We start from the raw sequence: 6,012 nt of genomic DNA, 5'->3' as shown, positions 1-6,012 counted from the left end.
GTCCCCTATATATAGGAGTTATCTTTTGATATATCATCTGAACACGGGAAAAGATGAAATGTATTCTTTCTTGTACTACTTCCTCCTTACTTCGGCGGTGTTTCTTGGCCATGAGAAGGGTAAAATGCTAGACAATAAATAAATAAATAAATAAATAAATAAATAAATAAATAAAATAAAATAAAAGAAGGGGGGATTCAGGAAATGGAACATTTATCAGAGGCATTAGTTTATAGACCCTGTTAAAGATTCACACCAGCTATGACACTAAGTCCAGAGCAGTATTTAGCAGCAGGATGTAGTCGGTAACTGATGCTCATCTGCTAGAACACACATTTGCTAAGTCATGGTATAATGTGGGAACATAAGTTAAAACACACACACATATATATATTTGGAACTCTGTATTGATCCAGATGGACAGCAAGACCAGGGACATAATTCCTTCCTCAGGAAAGTTGTACATTTTTGCAGTCCTTTTGACTTGTAAGAAGTGTATCCAAGCTTTACGACATTTGTTCCTCGGAAGCCTTTATAAACTGTGTTGTATAAAAGAACATAAATGTTTTAGATATAGTATCATCACCAATGTGTACCAAAATCTATATTTTGAAAAAGTAGATACTGGGTATCTGTAAAACAGCAGTAATGTACTTATGCCTTTGAGTCCTAGCAAAAAATACAGGTTTGGGTTAGAAGCTTATTTTTCTTCTGTCAAGAGAGATCCACGTATAGTCCTGATGAAAAGTCCTTCACATTTACACTTAGATGACAAACAAAATAAATCATAAAACCTTGAGCTTGTGACTGAACAACTGGGAGTCACTGCTCGATAGCTTAACAGAACTGAATTAAATGTTAATCTCTGAATTTTTATATTGTAAATTATTTTTATATCTTTAAGACATATATGTCTTGGGCTAGACAGATGGCTCAGAGATTAAGAGTACTGGCTGCTTTTCTAGAAGTCCTTTTCTAGAAGGCAACTACATTGTGTCTCAAACATCTATAATGAGATCTGGTACCCTCTTTGGGCATGCAGCCATGTATGCAGGCAGAACACTGTATGCATAATTAATAAATAAATGTTCAAAAATGCTTATATGTCTTTATATTGTTAGTTCCATTTTAGGAGCCATATTAAGGCTGCCTTTACTGCCAAGCTCACAAAATTTTGTTTAGTCAAGCCATCAGAGACCTGAGAAGGATATATTTTGTGTAACTTTTGAATTTATTAAAAAAAAAATGACTGGGACCATTCCTTACATTACTAACTGTAGCAAATTATCTATAGCATTCAGGGGAGTTGTTTTTCACTCACCAAGTACATAATGTGAGAGTTTTTTTTTTTTTTTTTTTTTTTTTTTTGTTTGTTTGTTTTTTTCTTTCTCTGTGGAACTGGGACTTGGAAAAGTCTGACCTTACTTTGTCTAGGCAAAGATGGTGCAGACAATTGTCCAGTACCCTGCAGCCTGTACACAGTCTGAGCTAGGTCCTATCTGGCAGCAGGCATTGTATTTGATCATCTTGTTCCCTGGCCAATGTCAGCCTAATCCATGCTGCCGCATAATTGTCTTTAGAGACCTTGGGTCATTGTTAGGTTCTCTGATTCTTTGCCTGATATTATTACAGCTTTTTAGTTAGCATTTAAATGACTTATTCTACAGATCCCTGTAGTATTAAAAGTCTTTCTAAGTAGATCTGAATAGACAACTTGGCTTTCAGTTACTTGTTTTAAGCTTAAACTTTTAGAACATGTACAGGAGACAGAGTGACGTTTATTCCTGTTATTAATCATTAATACTTAGTTTCACTATAACCAACATTTAATCTATAAGGATGGCAGGTAACTTGTGTTTCGTAACATTTTATAGTAGGTTACCAGCATTTTTAAAAGTAGAACTTTGTGTTGTCAGTTTTAGCTTTAAAAATACTGATTTTAATTTGAAACACCTTTTATGGAAACATAAAACAGCTGTGTGACTCAGTTTATCTAAATAACTTACACTTCCAAATTTAGCAAAAACAAGGATGGATTGCCTTCCGTATCATAAAAAAATGATCATCTCAACTTTTGGTTAGTATATACACTGTATGGCTGTGATCTTAAATTTTAGCCCTTTGATTTAACTACAAACATTAACATTGCAATAGAAGCACAAATACAATGTAACTTTCTGAATTTAAACATTTAAAAACTGTCTTATAAAACAATTAAACATCCTGTAATTTCTTTTTGTAATATCAAATTTAAGCACCCTTTATGTCTTTAAACCCATTATGACCTGGGTTACTGTTAAGTTTATGTTAATTTCCATTGTTACTAATTGTAACAGTTTAACTAGTTTCAATTTTTAACAGCTTTAGACATAAAACAGTATTAATGTCATCTACATTAAAAGGACATCTAATTTTTGGATAATCTAAATTTAATGACCAGTGCTCAGAGATAAATTTTGGGCTGAGGGCTGTTAGCATTGGACAGCAAAAATGTTTAAACCATTTTTGTTTTAGCTCTATTCTTGCAATAAACAGGTTTATAACTGGAAATACAGATAGAACTTTTTGACAAGTACATATATTTTTCTTGAGAGAAATGAATGGAACTTAACCTGGTATGGTCAAGATTTTTAACTCATATTACTAGTCTTGAATTTATATTTGTAGATATGAGAGCCCACAGCAAACAGTTTACATCTTCCACTGACCTATTTACTACTTTACTTTGAACCTCTATTATCTTTTAACATTACCTTTAGTCTCTTTCTCTGATTTTCTCAGACATCCCTAGTGTAGATAAATCTCTCCTTTTCTGTTTTTCTTTTTCCTTTTTCTTATCACTGAACCTTATTCAGAGGTGCATGTCTGAAGTGAAATCTTATATATTTAGTTCCTGACTCTACCTTCTTGCTATGGTGCTTTCCCCTGAACCTCTCTGTACCCTCTGCTCTCTTAACTTGGCTCCTTTTACAGATTATGTGGTGTACACCAGCTCTCCTTTTATGTTATCTTTCATTATTATAATTTTATTTTTATCTCTTTTCTACTCTTCTGGATCTGGCAAATCCTTTTTCCTGTTCTACCTTTTATTGCCCAGAGAAGTGGGATCATACTCGTAACACCTGAAATTCCTTCTGATATTCTTTGTGCTACTTTGATGAGTTGTGTTGACCTATAAATCTCCAGGCCCATTTGAACTGTTTACTAGACCACTGTTATTTTCTTTTCTTTGCTTTAGACTGATTTTACCATGTCTGAACATAGCCATCACATCTATTTACCATATATTTTGTTAGTTGTAATTTTTTAGTTGACATAAAAATCTTTACCATAGTTTTTCTCCCCAAAACCAAATCATCCTCCACCTCCCATCCTCTCCCCCCTTCCTCCCTCCCGTACCTGCATGCTCCTCTGTGGTCCCTCCAGTCACAGTCACTGCCTCCTGAGGAGAGGAAGGAAGGGCCAGGGGCAGCATTAGTCATTTGCCCTGATAGATAGATCAGAATTCCTCTTCATTCTTAATTTCCACCAGCTGGTACAATGCACCTAGGGCATCAGCAACACAGCACGGCTCCTGGAAGATCATGGCTTAGGACCTCCTGTACCAGGAGGGGCTGCGTGCTGTTTACCCTGGTTTTCTGCATTACCACAAGCTTGGAAGTTCCTGGAATGGGATTTTTTTTTTTGTTAATTTCTTATGTATTTATTCTTTTTTACATGTTGATCCCGGTTCCCTCTCCACACCTCCCTCCATCCCTCCCTCTTACACTCTCTGCCACCTCACATGCAATCTGACCACCCTGCCCTCCCATCCCACCACCCCAATTCAACATGTAGGGCAATGCCATCCAGGTGGGGTCATTTAGATCTGTCTTGTCATTTGAAGTAGGGACTAGGATTTCTCTCCTGTATCTAGGTTAAGGCAGTATCCCTCCATGGTGAATGTGTCTTCAAAGTTCTTTTGTGTACCAGGAATACATACTGGTTCCACTGTCTGAGGTCCCTAGCCCTTCTGGCTTAGACCCATATTCAGGGAAGCCTTAGTCAGTCTCATGCTGGATTCCCAGCTATCAGCCTTGGGGGCCCTTAGCTCCTCCTTCTTCAGGTCAGCTGTCTCTGTGTTTTTGCCACTTGGTCTTGTCTGCTCTGTCTGGGTCTGGGTACTAGTTCAACTCACTGTTTTGGTATGGGTGTTCGCTTCTCTTTCAAACAGGTAGTAGATGAGGGCTCCATGATGGTGGATAAGTTATTTGTTGATCTCAATAACCAGAAAGGGCATTTATGGTAGCCTTTCTACATTTTCTCAAATTGTTAGTTGGTAACAAAGTTTTGTAGGTCTCTAGACCTTTCTTTAGGTTCATTTTTCTCTTCAAAACAAATGTCTCACTCTTTTTGTTCTCTGTCTCTCTCTTTCTCTCTTTCTCACTCACACCGAGTCTTTCTCTCTCTTCTGTCTTCTATTCTTACATGGAGTCAATATTTCTAGTAACACGTTCTTCCCTCTCCTCCCCTATGCTTTTTCCTAGTTCTCTCTCTATTCACCCCCCCCCACTTCCCATGTGCTCTGGGGGACTTGTTCTTTTCAACTTCTGTGAGGTACTTTATATGAATCTCTCAGAATACACCTTGTATCCTAGGTACTATGGTGGTGTGAATTATAAGCTGGAGATCCTTTGCTCTAGGTGTAAAATCCAATTGTGAGCGAGTACATACTAGTTTTATCTTTTTGTTACTGGGTTACCTCATTCAGGATGGTTTCTTCAAGTGCCATCCACTTGCCTGCGGATTGCAAGATTCCATTATTTTGTTCTGCAGAGTAGTATTCCATTGTGTAGATGTGCTATATTTTCTTTATCCATTCTTCAATTGAAGGGCATCTAGGTTGCTTCCCTGTTCTTGATATTACAAAGAATGCTACTATGAACATAGTTGAGCACATGTCTTTGTTGCATGGATGTGGGTCATTTGGTTATATTCCTAAGAGGGAGTTTGCTGGGTCCTGTGGTAACCTAATTCCCATTTTCCTGGTGAACTGCCATACTGATCTACAAAATGTTTGTATGAGTTTGCACTCCCACCAGCAGTGGAGGAGTGTTCCCCTTTCTCCACATGCTTTCCAGCAGGAGTTGTTATTGGTGTTTCTAATTTTAGCCATTCTGGCAGGAGTAAGATGGCATCTCAAAGTTGTTTTGATTTGCATTTCCCTGATAGCTAAGGATGTTCAACTCATTATTAAGTGTCTGTCAGCTTTTTTGATTTCCTCTATTGAGAATTCTTTTTCAGTTTTATACCCCATTTTTTAAATAGGGTTATTTGGTGCTTTGTTGACTACTTCCTTGAGTTCTTTGTGTATTTTGGATATCTGCCCTCTGTGTGATGTAGTATTGGTGAAAACCTTTTCCCTAACTGTGGGATGCCTTTTGGTCTTGTTCACTGTGTCTTTTGCCTTACAGAAGCTTCTAACTTTGAAGAGGTCACATTCATTAATTGTTGATCTCAGTGTCTGTGCTCCTGGAGTTATGTTCAGAAAGCGGTCTCCTATACCAATTTGTTCAAGGGTACCTCCTACTTTCTTTTCTAAGACGTTCAGTTTGGGTGGATTGATGTTGAGGTCTTTGATCTATTTGGATTTGAGTTTTGTGCATGGGGATAGACATGGGTCTATCTTCAGTCTTGTATACACCCTCATACAATTGTGCCAGCACCATTTGTTGAAGATGCTTTCCTTGCCCCATTGTATTCTTTTAGCCATTTTGTTTAAAGTCATGTGTTTATAGGTGTGTGGATTTGTATCAGGCTTTTCAGTTCGATTTCATTGGTTTACCTATCTTATGTTGTGCCATTTCCAGGCTGTTTTCAGGCATATAGCTCTGTAGTAGATCTAAAGTCAGGGATGGTAATGCCTCCTGAAGTTCTTTTATTTGACAGGGCTGTTTTGGCTATCCCGCATCTTTTGTTTTTCCATATAATGTTGATTAGTATCCTTTCAAGGTCCGTAAAGAATTGTGGTGA

Source organism: Phodopus roborovskii, unplaced genomic scaffold, assembly GCF_943737965.1.
Source record: "Phodopus roborovskii unplaced genomic scaffold, PHOROB, whole genome shotgun sequence".
In the NCBI taxonomy this organism is placed as follows: domain Eukaryota; kingdom Metazoa; phylum Chordata; class Mammalia; order Rodentia; family Cricetidae; genus Phodopus; species Phodopus roborovskii.
Note: the sequence above shows the minus strand (reverse complement) of the source record.